A 21,222-nucleotide genomic window follows, 5' to 3' on the forward strand; every position below is an offset into this window, starting at 1 on the left:
AAAAAAGTCAGGAAGAGCTACAATCTATTCCTCACTCTCAGTTCACTAATTACTTCACGATGCCTTCTCAGGACTATTTTTGAATGGTAATACTTTTTAAAAGGTTTTGGGGTTTTGGTTTTGTTTTGGGTTTTTTTTGTAACAATGTTTTCTTTAAATATGGCTGACAATGCTCATTAAAAAGTTACTGACCTGTAAGTGAAGGAAACTGCAAATATAACACCAAAATTATATACGAAAATAAACATTTCTAAAGACGAAATGTTACAAATTGAGTACATTTCCATATTAAGAGGAGAACCAGTCATATTTTTACCTGATGAATGTAGTTTTATGAACATCTTTTTCCACAAATGATCGAATAAATAGTTATTTATAAACTATATTCATGACTTAAGAGAACAAGCTGCATAGACTTGTTTCATTTGTACCACAACATGCAAGAGGTATTGCAATAACTTATATCATGCCAAGTCTAAGTCCCATTAGATTTTCCTTATTATATTTGACTGAAGGTGAATAATACCCAAAACAACAATTCTGAAAGCTTCCTATTTGTTGCTTAAATAACTATCTTCCTCTCAGATCTTCTCCTCTTTCTCTTTCTTAAAGCATTTATGTATGGGCCTAGTTCCATTTGCTTTATTTGAACCTGGGCAAACAGCAAAACATATTTTAGGGTCATGGCCTAAATGATTACAGTCTCGGTCATTCTGCTGTAACCAGTCAGCTTTCCCCAGTGTATATAAAAACGCATTCCCAGTTCAGCAGGTACTGGTCATCCTACTGTTCCCTCAATAAACTCATGTAGCATTTCTTGTAAAAGTTCTATCACTCTTAAATCCCAGCTCAAATTAATTTTTAGGAATAATTGTCTTCACAACAGAGAGATGAGCTGCTACCATTCCTAAGTGTGATAACTGATGTGTTATTGTAAGCAACACTGTTCTCTCATTGTTACAAAAACCAAAAGAAAACTTGAAATAACAAGAATATGAACTGTTAATTCAAGCATCCATAGCCCCACTGAATAACCGAGGCATTAGTTGATAACAAAAAAGCTACAAGAAGTTTGTAAGCATTTAGATATATTTCTTAATAAAAGAACATTATAAATCTGTGATCTGACAGGGTTTTAAAAGAGCTTTCATTGTTCATGTTAAAAGAGTATTAGAAAGAAATAATAGGAAAGCTAATCAATAAATACTTACAAGTACACGAGAAAATCAGCCCCAGCTCCCAGAAATCACTGGTAAGTTGCTTTTGAATTCATGAAACTGACCTGAAAATGTAAAAGAAAAAAAACCAAACTGAAACAAAAGAAAGCCCAGACCTGATAAATGTTACTTTTTTATTATTATTTAATAGTTACAACTTTTTGCTATGAATTTAAAAAAAAAAAAATCTCAGAAGACTGCTGTCACTATTTCAGCCAAGGAGTTTACACAGAATTTGTTTCCAGGAAGCCAATACCAATAGAAACAATTATTTCATTGTTCTGCACCTCACACCATAGCAACCCAGTCCATTACAGCTTCTAAGAACTATCATAAATGCAAGCATGGTTATCCTTTAATAAGGAAAATAGCTGTGAGCTGTTTTTTGGCTGGCTGGGGTTTTTGCTTGTTATTTTGTTCTCTAGTGTTACAGAACATTCATTACTTTTTTACGTATCTTACTAACCACATTTTGCTGCTTAACTGGTGTAAAATAATATTGTTTAGGTGTGTTTAACTGGAAGCCATTGAAGGCAAAATTTATACAGAAAGACAGACGAAAGATTTTGTTCTCCAACAGTCTAGATCCCAGTTAGAAGGTTAGCTTAAGCACAATGCCTTCACTATAAGGCAAGATTAAATTCAACATTTTTGCCTGCATACCCCTCAGTTCTAGTTGGAAAGGTAACAGATGCAACTCAAACCCACAGAGCTCGCCTTATAAAATTCTTGAACTAGCACAATGACTCACTTTATGCCTCTAAATATCCATGGTTTCCTCTCTCCAGAACCCCCATGCATTAGAAGGTAGCTCAGTAGTTTATTTTTATTGTTTGGTCTACATACAGCACATTTTTAGTTCTTATGAAAACAAAGAAACTTTGTTGCACAGCCCTTGTTTTCTTTCCAAGATGTGAGGATGGATATGGGTAACATTAAACTGAAAATAGGAACCAAGCCTGGGCAACTAGTTCAGGTCAAAACCTTTTTGTTCTCTGGGAGCTATCTGATTAATTTGCAGTTCATAAAACAGTGGGTGTAAGCTCAGTTTTAAAACATGTAACTATATTTAAAATGAAATCATCATTTTTGTTAGCCTCCAGTAATCTGTAAGAAACACCTTCCCACAACATTTCTGTATCCTAAAATGCACCAGCCAGTACTGCACAGTGCCTAGAGACAAGGAGAGAATACCAAACTTATCTTGATGTAGAATATCCTCCTTATTTCATACACCCACCCTGAAGTGCATATTATTCATTCCAACCAAACCCTCCCCCATCCTGAAAGTACATACTTAATTGTGTCTTCTCTCCTGTAATACCAACAGAGTCAACAAATCTCATTTATTATATCAATGCAGCATTATATATATATATATTATTTTTAAAAAAACAAGTCCGAATATCATTATTAGCTGATTTATACCATTAGTATACTTTGGAGCCACCAATTAAGCAAGAACAGTACTTCATAAGGTCACAGTTAATTTATCTCAAAGAGTGCAAATGCAATTTAATGCACACCACCTCATGTAGAGAATTTAGGAACAAAACACCAAACCTGGACAAGCTGGACAAGCAATTAAGGGGATGGGTTAATTTCTCAAAATTCTAAATTTTGCTTTAGCAATCTGCTAATCTATCAGGGGAAAAAGTTCAGTATGGTAAAAAAGCCTGCAGAATAATATCTATGTGAAGCCTTGATTCTTATGGCAGCAGTGCAAGTGAGGGAGAAGGCATAAGGGGGCAAACCATACCCAGTGATCCTGAGCAAATGAAGGCTTGTTGCTCAGGTAACACCTCAGAACTGGGAGGCTGCTGGAGGCTTATCTATGATGTAGCTGGTCAGGGGGGGAAAAGCAAAAAAAAATGCAACCCCAAAGAGCCCAGTCTGTTCCAAATAGACTCATCTGAGCTAGACTGTTGTATTCAGTACTTTACAGAAAATTAAACTTTTCCTTCAGCTCCATATCTTTTACTAATTCACTAAAATAAAGAAATCAATTAGTGTTCAGTAATAGCAGGAGTCTACTTGCACAGTTCCTTCCTCAAAAGATAGATGATGTAACTAGCACACATGAAGAAAATTAAAGGAAATCTTATTACCTAATTAGATTAAATATTAGCTAACTAACTATATACATAGTTCTGCATTTCTGTTCTACCACTTTGTTAAAATGAAAAAAAGTTTTGTCAGCAGAGGAAAAACAGTGTAAAGGCTGAAATCTGGTACCACTCAGCATCTCAACCTGCAAGCTGGAGCACAGCTGCAGAGAACTGAAGCAGAAGCAGATGCAATATAGCAGATCTGCATGAACTTACCAGCCACACCAGCTACACCTCTGTGACACTTGCTCTTGAGAACACTCAGAGATAACACCACAGCCTCCCAGGTCTCGGGAAGTAGGAAAAAAACCCAAACACAAACTGCCAACACCATGAAAACAATAAACCACAAAAACCTAACAGGTCAGGCAACCAGCTTTCAATGAAAGCTGCAAAGGTTTATTATCTCCTCATTAACCTCAAAAATGCCATTTCAGAAAGCCATAAAAAGGTTACATTCTAAGTGAAAAGTTTTGGTTAAGAGCAAACACCATTTCAGTTTTCATGGGTTTGACAGTTTGTTTGTTTAGGGTTGTTTATTCAAAAAGGACAAGTTGTCCTAACATCAGATAATATGAAATAAGACTAAGGTCACTTCTGAAAATAGCAAAAAGTCACTGACTGGGCCTAAACAGACTGCTAATAAAATTAACCATCTCTCATTGACTTGACTAAGAAAAATGTAAAGTGATCAAAGAATTTCACAGAACCTTTCAAAACAACCCACCTTTCAAAAACCTAAGCTTTTGCTTGTCTTACAAATGCATATTGACACCAAGAGAATGCTCGGGACAAAACAGATTATGCTCACCACTAAAAGACTGCAGGACCTCATATGCCTTGAGTGTTATGAATTAAAAAAAAATAATCTGTAAACTGCCAAATGTCACTTCCAAAATAGTCCTCTTGTTGCCCATTTACTGTCAGCTCCAATAATTCAAAAAGATTTTAGTTTTTAGAACATAAGATTTCACTGCATTTAGAAAGCAGAAAAAATTCTTAATTTAAAAAAATACTTAATCAATAGCTTTTTGATTCTTCTAAGACAGAACCTCAACAGGTAGCCTGTGTTTTCTGTGCACAGTCATCAATAAGCATAAAGGAATGCTGCAGGTAGAAAATGTAAGCAGCTATTTAGCAGAAAACATGGCATCACGTTGTATCATCTGAGAACCTGGCCTATAACTGTGGGCTGCTGGGACTAAAATATGTACCATTCAACTACTGCTAAAAAACTGTTTTCAGAATTATAAGCATAATGTGAAATGAGAGAATGGAGTAATACACAAATGAAGCTATAGATTCAGGGCCTGAATCACATAACAATTTCACACCTTGAAATACACAAAATTTCACAATTAAAACAACATTGATGACCTGTAAGCCTCTAGCCACAATCTCAAAGTATACAGAGGAGTAGGCTGATTACGGTGAGATCCTTTCAGATGGGTATCTAAAAATCTTTCTTGAGGTAAAGTGTGCAGTTTCAAGAAGACTCAATGAAGAATGCTTTACTTACACACAGAAAAATTTTCATACATGATCATTTTGAAACAGGGAAGTAAGGACAATAATTAAGCACTGTGGATTTTTACAAAATACACAAGGAATTCTGTGTTGTCTTTATGTTACTTCTCTTCAATAGCCTGGGACTGTGTTTTACTGCCTTTGCTGGCTTGTTTCTTAAACTGCTCAGTCTCCTTGGATCCATGTGTTATCAAAAACAAAACAAAAACACACAGCCAAATGAAAACAACCACAATGTTGTTTATATATTGATTTTCATTTTAGAACAGTATCTCTGCAAGGATCCTCATCTGGATTTTTGTACCCTTTAACAGAGATTGCAGCCAAATGATCTATCAAAGCAAGAATCAGACCGTATCACCTGTTACAGCTCTGGCCATTTTAAAACACCTCAGTGAGTTAAGAACAGTAACATGCTGCATCCGATGTAAACGATGCTCCAAAGCTCTGGAGTCTGCCACTGCCTTTGCTACAGATTTTCTGCTCAACCTTCATCAAAAGAGCTTCTTTGTGCTTCTTAGCTTCTTATTTGCAATAAGGACCTATTATTTCTTCCTTTTATAAAAGTGATGCTTTACAGTTCTACATACCAGAAGCTGTGATGCAGTTATTACAGAAACTAGGCTCAAAAAAATACCGAAAATAGGATACATCTCCACAGCGTTTTGCAGGGAGATGTGAGCTCACTCTGCCCACACTTGGAGATGACTGGCCACAAACCCACTCTAATCCAGTTTAGCTATGGTTAGCACTTACGTAAACTACATGACTTCCAGTTTAGAGCAACCTCACATCTGCCTACAAAAAGCAAGCCGCCATACATATGGCGTTTCTGTAAACTACCTCTTAAAAAAAGGAACGCAATAAGCATCAGCACTCAACAGTTGTTCCCTGGCTCTCCCAAAAGGGTATCACTCAGCAGTGGCACGTGATCTGGCAGCATTATATTATATAACTGGCTATAAGAGCTCCTTATAATCTCTTCTGTAAGTGCATTTGCATTTGCAACATTGCACTGTGTCTTCAACAGGCAGTTCATGAAGCTTTCTCTGCTGTGTGCCTGCATATCTATAAAGTACCCAATCACTGCAGGACCTGAGTACAGAATGCAAAATTCAGGTCTTTTCACTGTATCACTTCACGGTGTAGCATCAGCTTAAGACTAAAAAGGATTTTGATCAAAAACTACTGCACATGTCCAACAACTCATTCAAATGTATTACTATATTTGCCACTAAAATTGCACTCAAAAACACAAAAAATGTCTAATTTGCTGTACAGATGAAAGAAATACCTAAATGTGTATTTACTCTTTTGTACAAAAGGAAGAGGGCTGGCATTCCAGATCTGATAAGCTCTGTACTCATACTTTCAAGCAGATAAGAACCACAAGACATACAGCACGCTGCTTGGAAGGCTGAAGGGAGGGGAGGAGCAGCAGTTATAACTCATGGGTTAGAGATAGCAAAAGCCTCCTCAGTGGCCTGGGGCAGGCTGGTGAGCACTGCTGGCTCCCTGCTCCCACATCAAGGGATTTGGATTTCCCAGCAGTTCCTGCACCAGCCCACTGCCAGCCACATGATGTAGCTATGACAGAAAAAAAACACATCTTGTAAGATATATGCCATTGTAATAGCCATGGGCTGGGTCATTCCCAGTCAATATGATTGAATTAAAGAAAACAAAGAAAGCTTTCAAAACAGGGATGCGTATGTAGCACATACACAGATCCATGAGCTGAAGGCACTACAGGGCAAATTAGGCATTACAAGAGACAAAAAGTATGACTGGTGTTCCATAGACCAGAAACACTTCCAATATATGGTACTGCTGAAACATATATCAAACACAGAGAAAGTTTTACAGCAAATACAAACCGCACTTGAAAAGTTACTTTCTACACCTAGAGAAGCAGCAGTGTGCAGAGCACATGGCTTGGAAACAGCATCCAGTCCCACTCTTCAGAGCCTCACATTTGTCAGTCATTGAAAGCAATTACACAAAGACAGATTTGGCTGTTCTGCCACTGATCTGCATTGTCATATTTGGCAATTTGATTCTCTTCTCTCTGTCTGTGCCCCAACTGTACCTTTTAATAGCTTTGGAATAACAGCTTTTTAATCTCTTCCTGCGTGTGTGTCCAGGGACCTGCAGATGTAACAGGGTCTTGGGGCTGTACAATTTGACAAAGGTTCTCTGGATACAACTTGAACACGAAGTAATAACACTGTTTCTGTGAAAAACATTCTGTGATTATGTGTATGTGTTTATTACATAACATTATGTAATAATTACTGACCAAGAAGAACAACATACATAACAGAAGCTGTTAGTCTACCATAATGATGTATTTTTGTTGGACAAAATCTCTGAAAATTAATAGCAATTTTAAGCTCCCTTTATCTTTTGAGAACGTAACATTTGTCAGGTTTCCTGCTCTTTAATATTCAGATCAATGTTTAAATAATATTACTGAAGAATCATGTTTGTTTGAAAGATGTTACACTCATTCAGCTCAGTCATATGACCAAAAAGGTCATACCAGACACAAACTCCTTGGTACAATTTCTGATAGTGTAACACCTACACATGCATAAGGCAAGGCTTAGTAACAAGAAGCCTCTTCAAGGGGAAACTAAAGCCCTCAAAGGAAAGCCATGAACAGGGGGGAGGGAAGGAAGTGCTAATTATGAAAGCCCAAATTTACCATAATTTCCAAAAGCTACAAATGGTAAGAGAGGCAAAATGTCCAGCTGATATTTTAGAGATATCAATGACAATACTAGTGCTTAGGAACACATCGCCATATTTCAAATGCCAGCATAAATATACCATATAGCACTTAAATTCTTGGATTTGAAAATTCCCTGAAAATTGGAGATTCTGCTTGTCACAATTACAGTGCACTTACACAACAATGAAAAATTAGATTCATGATCTTAGATTGGGGGGGTTGAACAAAACAAGCAACAATGTAGCATTACCTTCAGAACTTAATGCAAGTAAGCTGTGAGCCAGTGGCCAGGAGCTAAGAGAGCTGTACACAAACTTACTTTTTTTTTTTTTTTTTTCTGTCAACTCTATTTTGTAAAATTACAAGTGTTTCGTTTGCTCCCTCTGAAAATGGCACCAAGCCAGAAAAAAATATTGGGGTTCTCTATTAGAGAAAAACGTATTAGTGAAGCTCAGACTTTCAAAGCTAGTTAAGTAGGACATAAAAATCAAATAGAAAGTCTTAGGAATCTCTGCCTTTGGGTCTACTTCCTTGGACTCCCTGAGGGACAAAACCTCCTTACTACATATCTTGGTGGTTTTGGGTTTTTTTTCCCTAAAACCCAGCAATTGTATTTAAAACAAAACAAAAAACACAAACAAAACAAAACAATCATTTTTTTTAAATGCTTCATATACTAACTTCCCCTCTCAGCTCTGATTTTTAAAATTCATTTCTCCTGACATTATAACCAGAGAAAAGGAGGTCCAGGTGCTCTCATTTTAATTTCACTTTAGAAGAATCATGAATAAATAAAACTTTTTTCTTTCAAGGATCTGTTCAGTCAGTTAGGATCTCATCTTATGAATCTGCCAGAAAACTGTTCTCCCAGGTATGTGGCACAGAGTGCTAACAGCAAGGACATGGCTTTGTATCCTTCCCAAAGGACCACTCCATTTGTTATTATCTGCAATAATCAATCTTGAAGACAATTAACTCTCACCTGCTGGACCAATAAATCACATGGAAGGAGGAAAAAAAAATAAATAAATAATTATGTTACCTCACCACCTCACCAAGCCCTCAAAATAAGACTCTCTGCAGTCTCTCCTAAACCGTGACTACTTCATTAGCAATAGACCAAGAAAAAAGCCATATTTTGTAAAGGAAAGAGTACATCTTGAAATACATTTGCCTTCCATATTAAAGCTATCAATTTGGTATCTGCAAGATATATTGGAACCAGAGCTAAAATATGTTCAAAATGTGTTCATATGTTCATAGAAATCCTTGCAGGCAATACTGACCACCAAATAAATGATTTGACAATACCTAACTTCAGTTTATGCTAAGCCCAGTCACAAGGACTAAAAGTTAAGCAGGTTAAAATGCACTACTATCAGTCCACAAAAATTGGCCTTATGTTCCTAGCCTAGTTTTTGTATTTTGTAGAGACAACATATTACTACACTTTCCATCCTTTGCACTTCAGGGCACCAAAGAAAGGCTGACTGCTAGAGGAGTGGCTACTGAGTGCTCTGCATGTGATGTTTTAAAAATGTAAATGGAATACTAATCTTAAAAAATATATTAAAAATTTTGAAAATCGTAAAGTCAGAAAGTTGGCATTAATCTCAATAGCAAACTCAAGTGTTTGACAAAATTAACTCATCAGCCTGACATGTCTCATTACAGGATCTCAACACTGAATAAGAAAAAAAAAATCAGGAAAGAAAAATATACAGGGAATAACATATTTCTTGAACAAGAAAGTTCTTTAGGAAATGCTTCAAATATATTTCTGACTTATGCTAAATGAAGCTGATATTGCTCTGGAATTTTAAGGTGCTGTTTTCTCCATTTTCTTTTTAACAAACACCAGAGTGAACATTACAGTAACATCCATCTGAAATCATTAGAGCTCAAGTTATAACTGCACCCCAGCAGCTATGAAGCATGTAGATTGCTTGCTTGCTTGTAAAATTTTCTGATTCCACAATTTACTACAACTAGACATGTTTGCTCCTTTGAGCTAGAAATGTCTCTTTTTCCAGGTGACCCTGGCATATGCACTCTTTAGAATTCAGTACAAAGTTATTTACTTACATATAAGTAAACTTACACTAAAACATTCCTGGAAATCAAGGAAAGGGAAAAGGTTTTAAATCTAACCCAATGACACTCTAAGAACCAAAACCACATTGATAGAACACCTTTCTCACTTGGCATAATTTTAATCCTTATTCTTCTCTTTCTTCATTTTAGAGACTGTAAAATGTTAGTTATAATCCCAATTATTACATTTAAAACATATTATTGCTCCTTTTATATATATGTATATATAAACATATATATGCTTCTTGCTTCGAAATAACTTAGTCCTTTGCTTTGTTTCCAAGTGCATGAGGTTGGTGCTGCAGGCCATGGATCCCATCATGCTCAGTGCTGTTTAAATTGCCAGAAAGTGTCAACAGTCACACTACTCAGTGTGAATAACTATGGTCCCTCAACAAAACAGAGCAAATTCTGGGGACTCTCACGATCTTACAGGAAGGCACAATTATTTTTAGAGTGCTAGGGTAAAACCCAGCTATATTTGATTCACTGAAGAACAACTATGATTTTAATAGATCTAGGATGTTGCTCTTTACTCTCTTCACCAATGAGCTAATGAAATTTTCAGTATTTTTTTGAACTACCGATACCTGCTTGTACTTGTATTACTCATCACCTCAAGAATATATTGTGCACTGATATAAAGCTTTCAAGATGAAATTTTAAATTACAAGAAAATAGATATTTAAGAATAGTAGAGCTGGATATTTCTCTCTTTGGAGTGGCAGCATAAAAGTCTGGAACTTTCAAACTATAACTTGTGGATCTAGGAGGGAGTTACAGACATTTCAAATACCTGTATTTATAACAGCTTGTATTGTGGTCATTTGTGCAATTAAGCAACACCTAGGCAAGTCTCCTCCTTGAAAATCAGGAAATTAGAATCTACTCAGAGACAGAAGAATCTGTCTTTGACATGTAGAGCTTTGCAAAAATCTGTAAAAATAGCATTAAAGCATTTTAAAAGTTGGAAATATAAAAAAAATACATTATTCTCAGAAGTCAGATGAACCTCCTCTGTAAGCATGCTGACTCCAGTTTTAAGATGAACTAATCACAAGTTGCTTAAATGCATGTACAAAAACTAGGAGAGATTTATATAAAAGTTTACAAAGTGGCTCAATGCCAACAAGAGAGTCTCCCATCAATCATATACAATACTTTTCTTGATACCTTTCACTACCTGAAAAGTGGCTGTGCTCTATATCAAGTCCCAACAATCTTTAAAACCTGGCTCCTGCAGACACAGTAAGAGGGTCTGAAAACATAACCACTTAGAGCTTTCTGGTTTTGTTCACTATTATGTAGCAACATAAGAAGCAGGGTTCTCACATTTTATTAACCTCAAATTTCACAGCATTTCACAGTTGCACCAGTCCAATACTATAGAAGCATAAGGACTTCATCTTTATGATGGCTACACTTGGCCTCATCCTCTCAACTATACCTCATCCAGGATGTCTTTCAAAGCTGACCCCAGTGAACAATTCAGTGGCAATAACAAGTAAAGCTTGAGACAAAAGTAATACTATTCTTGTGTAAATACTGGTAGCAACTACTAACATCTCCAGGTCCTCTAACATTACTAGGATTTAGCAGACATACAAATGCAAGAAAAAACATCATAGACAGAACAGTTAATTCAAATCCATACAAAGTCCTTTGTGATTACAGCATGCAAATTACTGCTGTGCTGGTATTAGGGCTGGCTGAAAGGTATTGAAATCAAAAGTCAAATTTTAACATTGCAGAAGCAAATCAATCAACACTTCAAACTTCTATGGACTTACTTGATAAAACCAAGCAACATTCGGGAAGGTATAAAACATTCTGTGTGACCTACAATTTGTTTAGTTCCTCTGCTCTCTAGATGTGGCCTGTCCAAATTCCTCTGATGGGAAAATCTTCTACAAAACCAGACCACTCTTGAGCCATTTCAGACTGTATGTGAAAAACAAATTATTTTTATATACCTGAATCCAAAATTGGGGATATATTAATATTGTAGGCGAGTTAACAGCACCTTGTGAAAACCAAGCATGCTGTGAAAATTTCAAGGTACTTGACCAAAACAGTATCCTTCATAAGATAGTTTTTCAACTTTAGAAGCATAATTTGGCACCCTTTCTATGAGGTCCAAGTATTATCAGTTTCAGATACTCCTACAGAGATGCTAAGTGGCTTTTATTCAGCTACATGCAAAGAAATAGATGGTTCTTCCTTTTTTGTGTCTGAAAATAACTTGTTCACTCTGATAAAAGCTATGCTGCTAGAGAGGTTGGTAATTAAGCCTTTGGAGCATGCCATCCATTAAAACTTGGTGATCCCACCCAAAGCACTTCATCATCAGAACCATCTGGTGTTCTTCCTGCATAATTACCAAAATACAGAACATATTTTGACTTGGCACTTGCATTTGGTAGACACTTTAGTCATTTTATAAGTAACAAGACAGCACCTTGCCAAAGCATGGCCTCAAAAAAGAATTTCAATACACCAGAATCTGACTTCTGTCCTAGGAAGTCTTACCAGAATAGAAAGAAGAAACATCTTTCGCTAAAGTCCTTGCCTTCCCATACAAGACACCTCTTACCAGCTTCACTATTCTGTGCTTCCTCTATATGCTGCAGATTCAGAGTATTATCTAACAGATTATGAGTAAAGTGAATTGCCTTTAGTTCGAAACTCTATTAGTTTTAAAATGCCACAGTCTGAAATCAAACCAATGATCTACCATAAATTAAACCCTCCAAAGTAAAAGGAATATTCACAACAATACTCTGAAGAACAGTATCAAGAGTATTTTGCATCAGGCTCTGCCACCACATTTTTCTTCAGTGCCTGCACATGTAATAATAATATAAGCAAAGCTCTAAATGCAGGAAAGTCTGAAAAGTAAAGGGAAAAGACAGGAACACAGACTACTCTTAAGGGATACTAGATTTCTTTTTGGGTCTTAGTTTTCAAGATAAATATAAAAGAAATGATGATGATTGAATATATATCAACTGGCATGAATAAATCTCTCTTTTACTTATTTTACTAATTTGTGCCATTAAAATTTGCTGCAAAAGGTGAAAAATTCTATGCAATAATGATGCTACTCACAGCTTGGTCAGGATAGTGTGGACAGGATGAAAAAAAATCAGAAAGTTCAGAAAAACTGATGACAAATAATTCTCAGATCTAGAAATTTGGGTTTCTTTGGGGAATACTGAGGAAAGGTCTACATTTAATGTCCCTCACCTACAATCATCCCATACTGAAGGACACAAAATTATGCAGACTTGTCAGAACATATGCTCTAAGGAATTTACTTTTTATCATATCCTAGGTAGAAAAAATTGTTTCTCTCAAAGACTTCTGCTTATTGAACATACATAGTATTAGTCAAGTTAGTGTCAAAACAGGTCAACTGCTCTGCAATTAGAGAAAATACATGAAAAAGCAACAGGCAAGTATTCAAAAAAATACTTTAGTGTAGAAAATATACCCCAAATGAAAAGTACAAATGCCACAGTAAATAAGCTGCTACACTCAATATTGCATGGAAACCTCTAAAGTAACACAGCAATATACACAAACCAGGAAACTGGCTTTCAGACCAGTGGAATTAATATTTTGGTTTAAATTTCACAATATCTAGAAAAGATCAAACACAATGGAGCAAACATATTTTAACTTCACAGAAAAAATGGGGTCTCATTTGCTAGTAGACAAAGTAAATAGGTCTAATATCTGCATTAAAAGAGATATCCTAACACCTCCATCTCACTAAAAAAAAATTCCATATGTGACTTTTGCTTTACTTTTTATAATAAAACAGTTTACCATTTAGGTAACTGATACATTCTGACATTTTTTGATGCAAATTCTGCACAAGTAAGGACATGGGACAGCAGTAGACATAAATTTCTTGAGCACGTTAAGCTCTGAAAAAAGAGATCGTTTTTGCAGAGAGTGTGAGCTAGTCATGAGCCTAGCACATGGCTCTCCCTACAATTGCACTCTGATGAAAGCAAGGAGAAGCTGGGAGATGCAAACAGAACAAGATACTGTCTGTCCCTACTCTTATCTACCCAAATGGTAACAGGACCCAGCAGAGATTTGCCAAGTCCTCCCCATGCACAAATATATGTATTTCTAGATGTTTTGGCCTTCACAACTGTGGATCTGAAACCAGGATCAGGCCAGAAATAACTGCAGTCTGCTTTACACAGAAATGCAATTTTCTTGTTATTGCCTGCTACAGTTATATATCTTTCAATGTTATTCTTGTCACATTCTAAAAATCTGCATCACTTTTTTTTGCTTCAGGATGAATTCTGCCTTCAGCTGCAAACTAGGAGTTCCCACAAAAGACATGCACAGTGGCATACCAGGAAAAACAGAACTCACACTTTGAGTTAATAATATCCTATGTATTAACATACTTTTATAGTAGTATAATACACACAGTTTATGTTGTGATTTAAGAATTAAAAACTAATCATATGTAAAATCAGGCCATTCAAGAAATAACTGCCACATAAGCTGGAATTAGAGCTGCATATGATCCATTCAATGCTTGCACTTGCATCAGTGAACTGGAAAAGCTCAGTAAGCCAGTAAGGCTTAGGTATGGAAGCTGACACTAGAATTATCCACAATCTCCTCTAAACAGCTAAAAGAATCCTGCCATTTGATGGCAAAGAACAGGGAAGGAGCAAAGAGGAAAAAGGAAAGAACGAATAAGGAAATAAACCCTTAACAGTATAGCCCAGAAGGATTAACCTTTTCCAGGGTCTGGTCAAAAATTAGTCCATTCTGTTTTAGTTCTGAATGCATGTGAAGTTCTTCCTTGTTTCACATTTAATTATAATAAAAAATTATGAGAGGAGATAATGTCTTCTCTAAACCTCAATTAAAAAAACCTGAGGTCTGCCAATAACAAAATGTTCTATGAGTTTCTCGACTTCCTGTATAATTATTCCTTCACTGTCCGGCTGCAAAACATCTGTATTGAAGTAAACAGGCTATTTTTCACTAACTCAATGTAGATATTTTCCTAGAATTTAGAACTGCAAGTCAGTCACATGCTAAATTAATCCAGAATATTAATTGATCCATATATGATCAGGTTGCAGCCAGCCATATTAGTCTTAGCAAATTATTGTGTTGCTCATGCATTGGCATCAGCAGTTTTTAGTTTATTTTTCTAGTCCCTTGACTGTTAGATTGAAATTTTCACCAGCTCTTTTGATGAACAGAGGATATAAAAGCTGAGCTGTGACAAACTGCTTTGGGGAGTATTATTTAAGTTAACAGAGATATAACTTCAAATTATAAAACATGTTTTCACAAACCTATACACATATATTCACACTCACAACTAGCCAGACACACAAAAAATACTCCTGAACCAAGAGATATTCTAGAAAAATCAGAACATGACTGCTTCCTTCATACATATGTAACTTTCTTCAACTTTTGAAATCCTAAGGGAATCTATAAGCTCAATCCATTTATTTTTCACAATTTCTTCTTCTCCTCCCCCTTTCTGTTTTCCTCCTCTCCATTTCATGTACAGAAATTCTGCCACACCAGTATATTTTTAGTCAGACTGCTGCTGCCTTCAAAACTGTACCTTGACTTTTGGATACTGTTTTTGATACAAAACAACATGATGAACAGAAAAGGTGGAAGACAATGCAGAGAAGCAGGGACACAAGGAATCCTGAATATGCAAAAGAAAAAGTGAAGTCTTTCAAGGAAAATAAAGGTTAAATAAGAATATGCATAAATGTACAAAACTGCAGCAGGTAGTTTAAAGACTATAAGTAAATCTGCTCTTAAAAGTAGCCAATCATTTTTTAAAACTCCATCTTGAGATGACCCTGATTTTCCTAAAGATAATGCCAAACCACAATTCTACAGAATCTCAAGTTTAACCCTAAAAAAAACCCACAGACAATCAATTTTGATTTGAAAATGTTGACCTTTCATATCTTTTGAGCTCCTGTAAATACACTGAAAAATTAACTGACCTTGCAAGCTATGGAACAGGTATAAGGAACCATTAGCAAATTCTAGCTTAAATTTTCAACATAGCTTTCAAGAGAAAAATATATAACCACTTATGAAGAGAGATGAAAATATATCATACGCTAAAGAAAACAGCTGGCCTTGTGAGATGCCTCAGAAATAGTAACAGTAGCATATTTGGCCTGTTTCAGGCCCTTAGCAAAGTTTCCACTCTAACAAAATGAAAATAAATTCATAAATTTGGGCAGAATATATATATATATATTTTCACACACACATATGTGCATATATATATATGTATATAATATATATATGTGTGAAAATGTGAAATATATCTTTTCACAGATGCAGATATATGGACATGATATTTAAATATCTGTGTAATTACAGAAGAGAGAGAATATGATACTTAACAAATAAGAAATGGAAATCTTATTGAAAGACCCTGTTCTTACTGGAAATCTGGACTAGCCAGATGTTTCTGCATAATGGATTAGCTGTTTGTGGATGTTACACAGTTTGAGATGGTCTGGAGGACTAACAGGGTTGGTAGGGCCACAGATTTGATTAGAGGCCTCTACTGAGGACCTACAGCTTTGGTAACTAACAAAACCATACAGCTTCTGTATAGGCTGCAAGAGCTACTGGAGATATACCACAGTACATCCTCTGATTGTGGTTTTGTCATGAATACCATGGAAATTAATTTGCACACTTCCTGGCAAGCCTACAGTTATTTGCAAAGTAAATCTGTACCAGCTTTGCTGCTAGGGAGAGTAAGAATAAGTGCAGGTGAGGAATTTGACTCTCTATCCTTAACTGCATTTGATTAGGTTTCCCTAAGTGACACACCTGAATGAACTGTTCGCCAAACCCACATATCTGAAACAACAAGTCAAGAGACTCAGCTGCATGCAAAAGCAGATGAGAAGTACTGACATATGCAGAAGCTATCTCTGGTTTTGTCTAGTCTTATCTGTACCACAACTGTCTTTCAATGTATCATTTGTGCTCTTATTTAACAAAGCACATCAGGAAAAAAAATAATTTTACAGTAAAAGAATAGTAATATATGGCCAGGTGATGGCTCAAATCAAAACACTCATCCTTGCTATTTCAGTGCTAAGAATATGAAAGATCAAATTGGTGACAGCACTCAAATACAGCAGTGCTTTATTTTCACATCTGAGATACGTAAGATTTTTCCACCATAAAAACTCCAAGTAGAACATTTGTGAATTATGAAGGTCCTTCCTTTTAAACAAATTTAGAAAATGTAATCATCCTTCACAGGTGAGATATTCTGTTTATTCTATGGAGAATCATTTCAGTCTAAATTAAACTCTTCAAATGGTTTTAATGATTGCTGCAATAAGGACACAACAGGGAAAAAATCTGGGGAGAGTAACACGTGTTAGATGAATGGCTGACAGAAATGTTTCAAGTACATGATAACCAGTGAGTTTTGTTGGGTTTTTTTAACCACATATCAGTATTACTTTTTAAAGCATAAAAAATAATGCTGCTTACCCCTCCTAAGTGATAATGCCACTCTGCACTCTCCTCTTCAATTATCTTCAGAATGGACTGCGAACTCCAAAGATCAATAAAAAATACAGATCTTTTCAGTATTAAAAAAAACCCACCAGTGGTACCAGTGGTAACTTTCTAGATACTAGATGGTCAGAAAAACCCATCTATTTACCATTTAAAAACGGGGTCTTTTGGGGTGTCTTTGTCTTGAATGACCAAACACAGGGCAGAGTGAAAATGGCTTGTCTATTCAAAATTCAAGACTCAAGTCCTGTCATAGATCTCCTAGAATCTAAGCAACTCAGTATCTAAATTAGATTTTGACAAAACAAGTAGAGACAATAAGAAAAGAAAGAGATTAAAAGCACAATATGGATCTCTGGCATTATCTGTTTTTTCTGACCCTAACCTCAAACATCACAGAAAGAACATAACCAAATAGATGCCCATCAAAAAAATCCCACAGGATTGTTTCATGTGTTCCCCTCTTCCAAGCTGTCTCTAGATTCACACTTGTTTAACCATGTGATTAAGAACACTACTGACAGCAATCAAGAGGCATTCTAATACAAAGTTACAGAACTACAAGAGTATTGAGAAACAAGTGCAAGATATCCTACAGATTTTGGTTGTTTGTAGGATGACATGCTTTCCAGTTCATGACTTAAAGTATCTCAATAGCATATGTATTTTTAAGAGAAATCTCAAAAGAGTATCTGGGAACATTGAAACCCAGATAACTTAAAGCAGATGTCTGAGGCACCCGATAAGCTGTCTTTTGAAAGTATAACTCGCTCATTCCCAGTGCTAACACTCTTATTTCCGAGGAATACTCAGTGATTCTTTACATGCTGTTCAAGGTAAACTGCAGTAAATCTCTGTTTGTAAAGTGGCTTCTACAAGTATCACTTTTCTTTCTTAAGGATATTTGCTTTTCATAGCAATGTACCCCCTGGAGGCCACCTTGTACACACCAAGCAGTCAACAAATGGGCTGAAGACAGAGGAGACCAAGACAGACTCATTTCACCTCCCTGGATGATGTTCCCATGGAGGGTCTTTACAAAGACAAGTCGGCTCCAAGCTGCACCATTTGCACAATTTATCCTCCTCTGTAATTTCGAAGTCTCACTGAAACCAAAGTGGGTTTGCTGGTATTGTCAAGATGGGCACACTGATCAGGGTTTATGCATGGCAATGCTCAGTCTGCAGAGCAAAGGAGCTGAACTGCAGCTTAGGGTTTTTAGACCCTTAAGGCAAGTGAGGGGAATGAAGAAAAGGACCTGGGACATGGTTCTTGCTAGTGGGGCAGTTTGCAGTATAGAGCTCTTGGATGAGAAGGGGTCCAACCTACAAAAGTGCCATAGGTTTAAAGTTACAACTGTACATAATTAAGCAATAAGAAGCCTATTATATATTTGGTTGAGTACCTCATAATTAAGGGCTTGTAGCAACACCTATTCAAGCCAATAGAAATCTCTCTATTGACTTCCCAGGGGCTTTTGATCAAGCCCTGCTTATTTAGTAGGATACTTCTCTCCCCCTGTCATAACTTGGCAGTTGCCATCAGGAGGTACTCAAACTGGGTCTCATTGCTTAACTACAAAGGGGCTGGTGAGAGGACATTTTCATTTAAGGACATCTGACCCCCCATTTTGTAGCTCCAGCCATCTTCAGGACTTGGGACATCAACCTAGCAAGAAGAGAAAAACTTCACAGACATGACTTAAGGGAAAGGGTAGAACTGAGAGAGCCCTTGTGTTAACTGGACCTAATTTTTGTTGGTGCATGTACAACAACATAGACTGCTGGCACAGAATACAAAATGTACATAAATATTTTTCAAGGCAAACAAAAAAATGCAGGAATGACAAAGTTCCCTCAGACACACATAATACATTATTTATATACTTCCCTGACCATTCAGCAGTATCACATAATAATAATTTACACAGTTACATATTTCTGCATACATATGAATTCTGAAAATGCATACTCCATGGCCACACTGTAACTTGTCAATGACAGACATTGTAGAAATCCCCCTTATTTCATGGATCATTGATCCAATGTGTAAATCCTTCTTAGCTTGCAAGCCATTGACCAGATAAGCCATAAGGGCTCCGAAGGGAAAGAGCCTTTCTGGTCTGTCGAGCAAATTCAGGAGTAGCACATGTACTTCAAGTCCAAAAACTCTTTGAAATTAGGGTCCTGATCCTGCAAATCCTTATGCCCATATCCTACCAGTCATCCCAATACAAGCCTAATAATCAGGCACATCAAGACAAACAACATTGTGCTATTCAAGATAAATATTTGTTTCAAGAATCAAGACCTAAATACAACTGGAACAATAGTGCCTAAAAATAATTCAGCCTTTTAGGATTTTCCACTCAAAATAAACACTATGTACTGTTTGAAACAGGGAAAAATGTTTTTTTAAAAAACAGCAAGAGGGAAAATTTGCATGGATATATACTAGCCTTTCTAATTTGTCCAGTCTCCTACCTTTCAGAAGAGGCAATTGGACTTTTCCTACCATTTTTTATACTATTAAGAATCACAGATTTTAAGCCAATTCTGCCATTCTCTTTACATCTATGATTCAGCAGCTGAATGCTTTTGAAAATGTATCTACTAGTAATCCAGACAATGCTCTTACAATAATATTTTGCCTTTTAAGCATTTTGTTAGAAACCCTATATTTTCCTTAATTTCAGATCTGAGGCAAATACAAATCCAAAGTACAGAAACACAAATGTTATTTTCTCTGGTGCTGGCACACTGTTATTTTCCAGATCACCCTAACATGAGGTAACTATTATCGATTGTGAAAGCACAACAGGTGGGTCACATGAAAGGTCACATTAGTTTTGTTCACAGGGCCAAACAGAAGGTTTTCATTATCCTTAATAAAAACAGAAGCAAGTAATAAAATATATCATTGCAATAATATATATCTCCATTCATATGCAATAACCTCATACATTAGATCCTACCATTTCAAAATACTGCTGTTGGCTCCAGCAGCATGATTATTTTTGCGGTTGCTACTTGTAAAAATAGTATTATAAATCATAGCTTTACTTGCAAATTTCCACACAGTTCTTTTCAACTGCTTTTTGAAATGTTTTTCTGGATAAACGTCCTCAAAGCATGAGTTTACTTAGCACTATTAAGCCACTTTAAATGGTCAATAAGGCAGCAAAAAATTTTTGTAATTTCTGCCTTCAGTGTAATAGCAAGTCATGGTACTTAGAAGTAGTCAGGCATCTTGATCAAATATTGGTGGTAAACAAAAGTAGAGTTGTAACTGAGACATGATGTAAAAAAAGTCAAAACATATCAGATCCTTTCACAAGAGTCTTCAGGACAAACTAGCTGACCAGCTCTCTTCTGCCTGCAGGACACACACACACACACACACACACACACACACACGTATCAGCGTTCTCATCAGTGCACCGGCATGGAAAACAAAGGTTTACAGTTTAAAGTAAATATAACATTCTTGCACCTATTGAAAACATATTTTATTTTTATCACTTCAATTTCTTATATGTATATCATCTTACATACACTTCAATACAAACTAAAAAAGCCCTGTATTTAAAAGAACATTGATCAGTTGCTTTTGACATCTATTTCAGAGAAAATGTTAGTTTCTTTCCAGACAAGTACATTTTCTATGTAAATTTTACTTTTATTTACTTATAAATGAAGCCTAAATATTTCTAGGCTGAATGATAATTACTAAATTGGCTTTTCTCACTAGCTGTTTCTAACTACACTGTTCTCCAGTGCTGCTTTTTCTGCTGTGCATCCCCATCTCAGGATGAACATACCAGGCTATTCTATATAGTTGAAACCAAAAAATATAAAATAATTTTGCATTTGCTTAAAACAATAATTCCAAAATAACATGGGTTATAGGCATCAGTAGTAACAGTCCAGTGCCTTCCCACTGATACTAGAGCAACAGAGAA

At 36.1% G+C, this 21,222-nt stretch overlaps 1 protein-coding gene across 7 annotated transcripts in view; it reads right to left on the bottom strand.

Moving 5' to 3' along the window:
- The window catches only part of SOX6 (SRY-box transcription factor 6), a 334,845-nt gene that overhangs the window by 285,487 nt on the left and 28,136 nt on the right, over positions 1 to 21,222 (bottom strand). For all 7 annotated transcript variants that reach the window (XM_030450938.1, XM_030450944.1, XM_030450942.1 and 4 more), the window contains exon 2: positions 1,212 to 1,282. The gene's annotated coding sequence lies outside the window, so the exon portion shown is untranslated. The remainder of the gene's footprint in view (positions 1 to 1,211; positions 1,283 to 21,222) is intronic.

This window comes from Calypte anna, chromosome 5, assembly GCF_003957555.1.
Source record: "Calypte anna isolate BGI_N300 chromosome 5, bCalAnn1_v1.p, whole genome shotgun sequence".
In the NCBI taxonomy this organism is placed as follows: Eukaryota; Metazoa; Chordata; class Aves; order Apodiformes; family Trochilidae; genus Calypte; species Calypte anna.